Here is a 12,389-nt window from a genome sequence, read left to right as displayed (position 1 = left end):
TTGCCAGATTCTCTATACTGAAGTATCCTGTAAGTGATTAACATGCACAACTTATGATGCCAAAACCTTGAGAATCTGATGAGTCATGCTAGATAAATTGCAAGGTCTGAGGAGTGGCGATAAGGAACGCTCAGAACAGTCCTCCATCGCTGGCTCTGAACATCAAAAGCCATGCTTACACTCTGATTCCCTGATTCACTGATAGACAGGAGGTATTCTGCTGATGGGGCAACTTAATATAGGCCTCCGTACTCATATGAGGAGAGATTAACAATCAGTTAATCTAGAACGTGTAAAAAGTAGATGTAAAAGTATCCTTCAGCGCTGAAAGAGACATTTTAGGCAAAATGGCTATTGCAACACATATGCATAATCATTCATGTCTAACAAGAAGCGATGGGCCATAATTCACAACACTTTAAAATGTAAAGAAGAAAATTTACATTATGGATAGCCATAAACCACCACCTTCACCAAGACCTCTAGAACGATTTCGTTGGCAAGAGAATGAGAAATTTCAGTACCGACAGAAACTGTATATGAATTCAATATTTTGTTATTTGTAATGCACAAATTGAATTATTTAATTTATAAATTGAACTTGTATTTCATGATTTGAAACTGATTTCAATTAATATTTAATTGAATTTTCAAATTCAATATTTAAATAATAAGTTTCAATATGGTATATATTGTAGTCATTGTCTGTGTATCAAGTTTACAAACAAACATTATAAGTTAAACAAAGTTTCATATATTCAACTTCTTAAATGCTTTCAGATTCAGTTTTCATATTCAGTTTTCTAAGGCTGTGTTTACACAGGCAGCCCAATCTGATGTTTTTTTTTCACTAACTGGTCTTTTGACCAGTTCTCTTAATTCAGATTCAAAACCAGCAACAACATCCTGGTACCCTGTCAGCAAGAACAGGTAGAAGAGAACAGATATTTTTTTTGCTATTTTCACAACCGGAATTATGGGTGCAGCAGCTGGCGGTGGTGCGAAAGGGCTGGGTTTTGATGAATAAACAAGTTGTGGGTGTATTGAGGCTTGGCCCCTCACTGGCCAATCAGAACATGCACCGTGTCTAAATATGTGGGTGCTTCAAGTACAGTCTTTTATATATTGCGTTGCCATCAACTCCAACTTGAATGTTAGTCTGTTATAACCTAGTTTGTTAAATAGCCTGCCACATATTTGCTAAATATTTTAAACGTGTTTGCAGTCCACATTGTTCTAATTGCATTAATTCAATATGGAAATACATTGTTAAACATAGTCTATAGCATGCTATAGGGTCTATCCATGCGTGTCGAGGACGCTTGATATGTTATTAAAAAACATTGCAGTCAGCTGCAGAACATTTGCAGTTTCATAGCTCATCTGACAGTTTCAAGCTCTCTCAAAACCCATATCCAAGCCGACTTTCTTGCACATTGAGTGTGAAATGCAAAATGAATGTAGATATACGCCATTTTCATGAGGTCAATACCCTAATAGGCCTATAACTACTTTTCCTAAATATATCGGCAAATGATAGGCTACATTCTTTAGCCTACATCTTGACCTTCATTTAGCCTACCAACAATTTATTTTCCTATTTTTGGTCCAAAATATATGTTTGCCTTTTTACTTATACTGAACAAAAATATAAATGCAACATGCAACAATTTATTTATATAAGTTACAGTTCATATAAGGAAATCAGTCAATTGAAATAAATTCATTAGGCCCTAATCTATGGAGTTCATATGACTGGGAATGCACATATGCATCTATTTGTCACAGATACCTTAAAAAAAGTAGGGGCGTGGATCAGAAAACCAGTCAGTATCTGGTGTGGCCACCACTTGCCTCGTGCAGTGTGACACATATTCTTCGAATAGAGTTGATCGGGTTATTGATTGTGGCCTGTGGAATGTTGTCCAACTGTGCGAAGTTGCTGGATATTGGCGGGAACTGGAACACGCTGCTGTACACGTCGATCCAGAGCATCCCAAACATGCTCAATGGGTGACATATCTGGTGAGTATGCAGGCCATGGGAGAACTGGGACATTTTCAGCTTCCAGGAACTGTCTACAGATCCTTGCGACATGGGGCCGTGCATTATCATGCTGAAACATGAGGTGATGACAGCGGATGACTGGCACAACAATGGGCCTCAGGATCTCATCACAGTATTTCTGTGCATTCAAATTGCCATCAATAAAATGGAATTGTTTTCGTTGTCCGTAGCTTATGCCTGCCTATACCATAACCCCACCTCCACCATGGGTCACTCTGCTCACCACTTTGACATCAGCTAACTGCTCGCCCACACAACGCCATACACGTGGTTTGCGGTTGTGAGGCCAATTGGGCGTACTACCAAATTCTCTAAAACAATGTTGGCGGCAGCTTATGGTAGATAAATTAATATTAAATTATCTGGCAACAGCTCTGGTGAACATTCCTGCAGTCAGCACGCCAATTGCACGCTCCCTCAAAACTTGAGACATCTGTGACATTGTGTTGTGTGTGGCCTTTTATTGTCCCCAGCACTAGGTGCACATGTGTAATGATCATGCTGTTGAATCAGCTTCTTGATATGCCACACCTGTCAAATGGATGGATTATCTTGGCAAAGGAGAAATGCTCAGTAACAGGGATGTAAACTAATTTGTGCACAAGATTCTGAGGGAAATAAGCTTTTTTTTGTTCGTATGGAACATTTCTGGGATGTTATATTTCAGCTCATAAAACATGGGACCTCTACATGTTGCGTTTACATTTTCTTCTGTGTAATTTTAGCCTACAATGTGTCATAAGACATTTGAAGTAGACTACTGTGTTGTTTGTGTGCCTGACAAAGACCACAGTTATGCTGTGAAAAAGAGAACTCATCTTGCAATCTACTTTGTTGTTTTCAATCTTTAGAAATTCTGAATCTGGAATCAATTGAATGAGTCAGATATGCACATATGCACAATTTAATATTATATTTAATACTAAGGAACTCAGTAGGGCCTACCTATACGAAACTACTGAATGGCCATGACTATAATACAATATACTTAACATAATATCACATTTACAGCATTATTCATCACAAATATAAAATATTGGCTACAGTTTTGATGCAGTATATGGAACAGGTGTGTAATCATTAGCCAAACAGTTGCCAAACTAAAATGAGAGTTTTGTATTGGACAAATTCAGGTAGGTCCCTCCCGATTTCGTTCTGTTTGCTGCCTTTTTACAAAATGTTTTACAACAGAAACAGTTTACTCCAAGCAGGAGTTCTTTTGAACAAATTCAGGTAGGTCCATACCCAATTTGTTCTGTTTACTTCCTTTTGATTCATAAATGGTCAACTGTTTCTGTTGCAAGAGGTAATGACTACACCCCTGGTTAAAGATGTTGAGAAGAAACCTAGTCTCAGAGAATTTTGTATTATTATGTATGTAAATCCGAGACACGATTCGTATTATATGTTACAAATTTGCAAAACTTAAAATATGTTATGAATTTGCAAAATGTATGATATGTTACGAATTCTAGCTAGCTGGCTAACGTTAGCTAGGCTAGGGGTTAAGGTTAGGTTTAGGACTTAGGTTAAAAGGTTAAGGTTAGGGGAAGGGTTAGCTAAAAGAGTTAAAGTTAGGGTTAGGGGAAGGGTTAGCTAACATGCTAAGTAGTTGAAAAGTATCTTAAAAAGTAGTAAGTAGTTGAAAAGTAGCTAAATAGCAAAAATGCTAATGTTGTCTGTGATGAGATTCAAACTCGCAACATTCGGGTTGCTAGATGTTCATGTTATACAGCCACCTATCCACCCCAACCAACCACCCTACTTTCATTTTTGCCTTAAATAACCACCTGGCTTACATAACCATACCAAACGAACATATCATACTAATGAGTGTCTTTGATTTAGTTTACTATGTTACGTCTAGTCTATGAGACCAGGCTGTGAGGAGATGCTTTGTCAAACAAATGAGAAGGTACATACATGGATGTATTCAAACCACTAGATGGGGTAATCATTTCAGCTTGATTCTAACTAAATCTAGCTGTGTTTCTATATGCAATGATGTCAACGTGAGTTGACCAGTTTGCCCTTCAGCATTGTCTGCGTATCAAGCAATGCATAGGCCTAATGGCCCAGGAGCTTCGTATGCTTCCACCTTCTAAGTTAACTTGAGAGATATTAAATGCATACATCCATTAGTGACCTAAAGTCACACAACATGTGTTTACAGAGTTAAACTATCCAATGATACATGATGATTTGTCTTTAGATGGAGGCATCTCAGTTCTCATGAGTATGGAAACATTCTGGTTGGCGGTTGCACTGACTGTGTGGGATGATACCATGTTGAGGTGTGGAGTCTCCCCATGTTAAAATGTGTCCCCGGCAGAGATCTAGCACTCCAATCACTTCGCCACTGTGAGCCTGCAGGGACCATATTGTGCGAACGGCCATATAAATGCAGCTAACTGAGTGCGTATGAGGAAGACAGAGGAACCAGGTAGGCAAGTTGAGAACAAGTTCTCATTTACAATTGCGACCTGGCCAAGATAAAGCAAAGCAGTTCGACACATACAACAACACAGAGTTACACATGGAGTAAAACAAACATACAGTCAATAATACAGTAGAAAAATACGTCTATATACAATGTGAGCAAATGAGGTGAGATAAGGGAGGTAAAGGCAAAAAAGGCCATGGTGGCAAAGTAAATACAATATAGCAAGTAAAACACTGGAATAGTAGATTTGTAGTGGAAGAAAGTGCAAAGTAGAAATAGAAATAAAAATAATGGGGTGCAAAGGAGCAAAATAAATAAATACAGTAGGGGAAGTGGTAGTTGTTTGGGCTAAATTATAGATGGGCTATGTACAGGTGCAGTAATCTGTGAGCTGCTCTGACAGCTGGTGCTTAAAGCTAGTGAGGGAGATAAGTGTTTCCAGTTTCAGAGATTTTTGTAGTTCGTTCCAGTCATTGGCAGCAGAGAACTGGAAGGAGAGATGGCCAAAGGAGGAATTGGCTTTGGGGGTGACCAGAGAGATATACCTGCTGTAGCGCGTGCTACAGGTGGGTGCTGCTATGGGGACCAGTGAGCTGAGATAAGGGGGGGCTTTACCTAGCAGGGTCTTGTAGATGACCTGGAGCCAGTGGGTTTGGCGACGAGTATGAAGTGAGGGCCAGCCAACAAGAGCGTACAGGTCGCAGTGGTGGGTAGTATATGGGGCTTTGGTGACAAAACGGATGGCACTGTGATAGACTGCATCCAGATTATTGAGTAGGGTATTGGAGGCTATTTTGTAAATGACATCGCCAAAGTCGAGGATCGGTAGGATGGTCAGTTTTACGAGGGTATGTTTGGCAGCATGAGTGAAGGATACTTTGTTGCGAAATAGGAAGCCAATTCTAGATTTAACTTTATAGGGATACCATACTGTGTGTATGTTTGTGGTGTGAAGAGGAGTGTGTGTGTGTGTGTGTGTGTGTGTGTGTGTGTGTGTGTGTGTGTGTGTGTGTGTGTGTGTGTGTGTGTGTGTGTGTGTGTGTGTGTGTGTGTGTGTGTGTGTGGTGTGGTGTGTGTGTGTAACCATGCGTATATACAAACATATGTATGTAGGAGAGAGCGAGATGAGGACAGGGTGAACTTTGATACAAACATGTTTGTCTCTCAGGGATACCTTCACTAATGCGGTAGCCAGGGTGGCCAGGCTATTTTGACATTGTTTGTTATTCAGATCCACTGGTGAAGTGAGGTGAAGCCAGTAGTAAGTGGCATCTGTATACAATACTTTGTGAGTGGGATGGTGGGTGGGTGCTTGTTGAAGAGAAGATTCTGCAGAAACATTTGGGTCAGTGGAGAATATGAGGGGATGATGACACAGAACGGCAGGAGGCTGAGAACAGGCTGCTAATCAGCATGTTCCGCCCACATCTCTGGAACCTTACAAACAAACAGGTGCTGCACACTAGCTCTTTAACGGGCTAGATATTCCCCATGATGCCGTCTAAACAGGCTGCCAAGACTGAGTGAGAGGACAAGGTCCACACTCCCCCCTCTCAAAACCAGCCTACTCTCAGAGAGATAGTCACACAGTCAGTCAGTCCATCGTGTAGTGGTCTCAATAACATACTTTTTGCCTATACCATTTTCATACACAAAACAAACATAAGAACGCACACATACAGAACAATGAACATAAACTCAGCAACACTGCAAGGCGATCTCACCTGGATTGCTCATGAAAACAAATACCATACTAACACCGTCATTTGTATCGAAAATGTCATGCAAATCATCATCCAATAATAAAAACTCTTAACGAGCTTGACCTGTCAGTAAGTACTGATTAAGGCTTCCCCTCTGTAGAAAGACCTGTTATGCCGCTGCTGATCCTATTATCCTATCTGATCCAGCTCAGACAAATGGCTGGAGATAAGCTCCCTGCTAAACACACGCATGCACACACGCACACACACACACACACGCACACACATGCACGCACACACACACACTCTTTCAACGTACACTATTTTTGGGCAACTCTGCATTACATTAATTAACCGATGAGACATAAGTCTTGATTTCTTGGCATGTTGCTCATGTACCATAACAACTTTAATGAAAGTAGTCAGTGCAAGTAAAGAAAAAAATGCACACACATCAGCTTGAAAAGTAGGCAGACACAATCAGCGTATCTCTCTCTGTCTTAATGCTTATCACTGTATGTAGCAAAAGTACAAATAATTACTCTTTAGTACTAGAATTATTTCATTTCTTGTCAGTACTATAACTGTGCATTTGTTTGACCAGGTGTGTGCGTGTCTATGCCATGAATTTAGGATTGGAACAGCCTGCTGGCCCTGCGTCCAAGCCTCTTATCACTAGGACAGGCCAAACCACGTAGGAGATTAAATTATTATGAGAGAGCCTTTATATGCAGGTTAAGAGTTTGCATCACACTAGAAAGATAGGAGAACTGAGTGGAGTTGTGTGTGTGAGAACAGACTGAAAACCCAGGAAACTTAACTGATAACCATGAAGAAGGCAAATTTGTTTTTCCAGCTGCCCAGGCTATCCCCAGGGTACATCAAATACCTGAAGGTGAGTGCCTTAAACCATACTACCCATTCTCATTCATGCCTAAGTACATGTAACCTGTAAGCCAATTTTTACATCCCACATATATACAAAAGATTGAGTTCATTTTAATGACATAAATTCACTAACTTACTTTCTTAAACATTTAAATTCTGACAGGAGATAAGAACCTCTATTAGGTGACTGGTTTAGTGTGGGTGTGTATGTGTGTTTCAGACTCAGACAAAGCATAACATGGATAGGTTGGAGAGGAGCGGTCCCGGGGAAATCATGACTCCCCACGTTGCCTTCCTATTAGGGGCCATGGGCATCACCCTTTCTGGGTACAGCTCCCGCCAGCTCACCCTGCACAACAAGCCCTGCGCCCGTGTGCTCCGGTGAAGGAGAATATGAATAGATGGAACGAGATGCATGGCTTCTTCCCCTATATCCGTGTCTCACTCTATCGCTCTTTAGCATTGATGTCTAGTTTAACTTATAGCCTTGACATGCAGTAAAGATGGACAGTGTGGGCTGGTCATTGCGTGTGACTGAAGTCATATGAAGAACTTTACCTGCTCTTTGATGGACAACGTTAAACTGGTCCGTTTAAATGGCACTGGGTCTCATAGACATTGAATATGAGTATTAAGTGTCCTATAGCTGGACTGGGAACATGGTTCTCTCTATACTGTGGTGAGATCTTGTACTTGCTTTATCAGTGTGCTTCTTTTAATATGCATTTTGCCATCAAAACCACCCTCACTTTGTATGAGGAGTTTTGATAAAGAGTCATTTGCATCTTAACTGACAAAAAACGGATTCATAATGCATTGTGGGTCCGAATCATGTGCACCGGGGTATGCACTGAGTGAGGTATTGTTTTTCATAGGAGGAGGCATTGAGAAACTGAACAAAACGTATTCTTAATGTGTATATTGTTTATGTCGTAATAATTTTTTGGGTGAGCAGCCTAGAAACATGACCAAAGATATAGACTATATGATGGCACTATTGATCCCTGGATCTGATCCGATCCTAATTAAGAGATTAATACCAAGGTCTACCAGGGAAGACCATGCAGATTTACCTGTTACGTGATAGAACAACTTGTCTGTCGAAACGTTGGTTATTAGGTTATTAAATGATTGCATCTGAGCTCCTAGAGTTTGCGGCTCTCATTTTCTTTTTCACGTGATGGAACAGCCTCAGCTGAACCCAAAAATCACAACAGCTGTCTATCATATTTCTTTTGTAGAATGACTGAGAAAGCATGTTGTGTTCATGTCTTGACATTCTAAACAATATTTGGAGTATCTCAACGTCATGTGTTCGGTTTGAGACTCTCCTATTGGGCTAATCGGTGACCAACTGGAACACCTCGCCTGGTCAGAGGAAAAAATAATAGGCAACACAGAGCTACACACAAGGGCACTTTATTTACATCATGGTCATACAAATGTAGTGGGAAAGATAGTGGAAATTGTAGTGGTTCTGTAATGGACAGAAAACAGGGGTAATGAGTACACAATACAATAACTGGTAGCACAAGTAGAGCAACAATAATATTAACAAAGGAAGGACTGTATAAATGCTGACATGTGCTACATGAAGAGTATCACACACAGAATTATGAATTAGAATACTTAAGTCATCTAATCTAATAGGATCGCAATGATCACACATTACAACACAGTAAACACTAAGGCAACATGCCAACGCATCACCAGGGGCACACTGCCTGCCCTCCAGGACATCTACACCACCCGGTGTCACAGGAAGGCCAAGAAGATCATCAAGGACCTCAGCCTCCCGAGCAACGGCCTGTTCATCCCGCTATCATCCAGAGGGCGAGGTCAGTACAGGTGCATCAAAGCTGGGACAAAGAGACTGAAAGACAGCTTCTATCTCAAGGCCATAAGACTTAAATAGTTACCACTAGCCGGCCTCCACCCAGTACCCTGGCCTGAACTTTAGTCACTGTTACTAGTCAGCTACCACCAGGTTACTCTACCATGCACCTTAGAGGCAGCTGCCCTATGTACTGTACATAGTCATGGAACACTGATCACTTGAATCATGTTTACATACAGTTTTACCCACTTCATATGTACAGTATATACTGTATTCTAGTCAAGGCATTTCCTATTTAACTATTGCTATACATATACTATTATTCAGATATGCTACATATTCACCGCATATATTATCCATATTGTCTATACGTCCCATCACATATACATTCAGTGCATTCGGAAAGTGACTTTTTATTTAAATAAGAATTTAGAGCCTTTGCTATGAGACTCAAAATTGAGCTCAGGTGCATCCTGTTTCCATTGATCATCCTTGAGATGTTTCTACAACTTGATTGGAGTCCACCTGTGGTAAATTAATTTGATTGGACATGATTTGGAAAGGCACATACCTGTCTATATAAGGTCCCACAGTTGACAGTGCATGTCAGAGCAAAAACCAAGCCATGAGGTCGAAGTAATTGTCCGTAAAGCTCCAAGACAGGATTGTGTCGAGGCACAGATCTGGGGAAGGGTACCAAAAAAGTTCTGCAGCATTGAAGGTCCCCAGGAACACAGAAGTTTGGAACCATCAAGACTCCAGAGTTCCTATGTAGAGATGGGAGAACCTTCTCGAAGGACAACCATCTCTGCCACACTCCACCAATCATGCTTTAATGGAAGAGTGGGCAGACGGAAGCTATTCCTCAGTAAAAGGCACATGACAGCCTGCTTTTAGTTTTTCAAAAGGCACCTAAACAACTCTCACATCATGAGAAACAAGATTCTGTGGTCTGATGAAACTAAGATTGAACTCAAGTCTGGAGGAAACCTGGCACCATCCCTACGGTGAAGCATGGTGGTGGCAGCATAATGCTGTGGGGATGTTTTTCAGCAGCAGGGACTGGGAGACTAATCAGGAACGAGGGAAAGATGAACGGAACAAAATACAGAGAGTTCCTTGATGAAAACCTGCTCCAGAGCGCTCAGGAAGGTTCACCTTCCACCAGGGCAATGACCCTAAGGACACAGCCATGACAACACAGGAGTGGCTTCGGGACAAGTCTCTGAATGTCCTTGAGAGACCCAGCCACAGCCCGGACATGGCCCCCATCCAACATCTCTGGAGAGACCTGAAAATAACTGTGCGGTGATGCTGCCCAGACAGAGCTTGAGGGGATCTGCAAAGAAGAATGGGGTAAACTCCCCAAATACAAGTGTGCCAAGCTTGTAGCGTCATACCCAATAAGATTCAAGGCTGTAATCGCTGCCAAAGGTGCTTCAACAAAGTACTGAGAAAAGGGTCTGAATACTTATGTAAATGTGATATTTCAGTAATTTTATTTATACATTTGCAAACATTTGTAAAAAACAGTTTTTGCTTTGTCATTATGGGTTATTGTGTGTAGATTAATGAGGGGAAAAAACAATTTCATCCATTTTAGAACAAGACTGTAAAGTAACAAATTGTCTAAAAAGTCAAGGGGTCTGAATACTTTCCGAATGCACTGTATGTATATACAGTACCAGTCAAAAGTTTGAACACGCCTACTCATTCAAGGGTTTTTCTATATTTTTACTATTTTCTACATTGTAGAATAATAGTAAAGACAAACTATGAAATAACACATATGGAATCGTGTAGTAACCAAACAATTGTTGAACAAACCAAAATATATTTTAGATTCTTCAAAGTAGCCACCCTTTGCCTTGATGACAGCTTTACACACTCTTGGCATTCTCTCAACCAGCTTCATGAGGTAGTCACCTGGAATGCTTTTCAATTAACAGGTGTGCCTTGTTAATTTGTGGAATGTTTTTCCTTCTCAATACGTTTGAGACAATCAGTTGTGTTGTGACAATGTAAGGGTGGTATACAGAAGATAGCCCTATCTGGTAAAAGACCAAGTCCATATTATGGCAAGAACAGCTCAAATAAGCAAAGAGAAATGACAGTCCATCATTACTTTAAGACATGAAGGTCAGTCAATCCGGAGCATTTAAAGAACTTTGAAAGTTTCTTCAAGTGCAGTTGCAAAAACCATCAAGTGCTATGATGAAACTGGCTCTCATGAGGACCGCCACAGGAAAGGTTACCTCTGCTGCAGAGGATAAGTTCATTAGAGTTAACTGCACCTCAGATTGCAGCCCAAATAAATGCACATTGTTCAAGTAACAGACACATCTCAACATCAACAGTTCAGAGGAGAATGTGTGAATCAGGCCTTCATGGTCAAATTGCTGCAACAACAAAAAAACACTACTAAAGGAAACCAATAATAAGAAGAGACTTGCTTGGGCCAAGAAACACGAGTAATGGACATAAAAATAAATTGAGATTTTTGTTTCCAACTGCCGTGTCTTTGTGAGACGCAGAGTAGGTGAACGGATGATCTCCACGTGTGGTTCCCACCGTGAAGCATGGAGGAGGAGGTGTGATGGTGTGGGGGTGCTTTGCTGGTGGCACACTTAACCAGCATGGCTACCACAGCATTCTGCAGCGATACGCCATCCCATCTGGTTTGTGCTTAGTGGGACTATCATTTGTTTTTCAATAGGACAATGACCCAAAACACACCTCCAAGCTGTGTGATGGCTATTTCACCAAGAATGAGAGTGATGGAGTGCGGCATCAGATGACCTGGTCTCCACGGTTACCCGACCTCAACCCAATTGAGATGGTTTGGGATGAGTTGGACTGCAGAGTGAAGGACAAGCAGCCAACAAGTGCTCAGCATATGTGGGAACTCCTTCAAGACTGTTGGAAAAGCATTCCTCATGAAGCTGGTTGAGAGAATGCCAAGAGTGTGCAAAGCTATCAAAGCTGTCTTGCTTCTAACAGATTACATTCATATTCTCTGAAACTCACTTAGATAATACCTTTGATGATACCGTGGTAGCAATACATGATTATAACATCTACCGAAAAGACAGAAATGCCAACAGGGGCGGTGTTGCGTCTATATTCAGAACCACATTCCTGTAAAGCTTAGAGACGATCTAATGTTAAATACTGCGATATCAACAGAGAAGTATATTTTCTGGGTGATTTAAACATTGACTGGCTCTCATCAAGCTGCCCACTCAAGAAAAAACGTCAAACTGTAACCAGTACCTGCAACCTGGTTCAGGTTGTCAGTCAACCTACCAGGGTAGTTACACACACCACAGGAATTAAATCATCAACATGTATTGATCATATCTATACTAACGCTGCTGAAATTTGCGTTAAAGCAGTATCCAAATCCATCAGATGTAGTGATTACAATATAATAACCATATCTAGGAAAACC

General features: G+C 40.9%; 1 long non-coding RNA gene across 1 annotated transcript; it reads left to right on the top strand.

Moving 5' to 3' along the window:
- The first annotated feature begins 6,956 nt into the window (after nucleotides 1–6,956).
- On the top strand, nucleotides 6,957–8,242 carry LOC145860843 (uncharacterized). The gene is made up of 2 exons (XR_014380561.1): nucleotides 6,957–7,108; nucleotides 7,322–8,242. It is a non-coding gene; the product is annotated as an uncharacterized LOC145860843 (long non-coding RNA).
- The last annotated feature ends 4,147 nt before the right edge of the window (nucleotides 8,243–12,389 follow it).

This window comes from Salmo salar, chromosome 15, assembly GCF_965601325.2.
Source record: "Salmo salar chromosome 15, fSalSal1, whole genome shotgun sequence".
In the NCBI taxonomy this organism is placed as follows: domain Eukaryota; kingdom Metazoa; phylum Chordata; class Actinopteri; order Salmoniformes; family Salmonidae; genus Salmo; species Salmo salar.
This window is presented reverse-complemented; position numbering and strand designations above follow the sequence as displayed.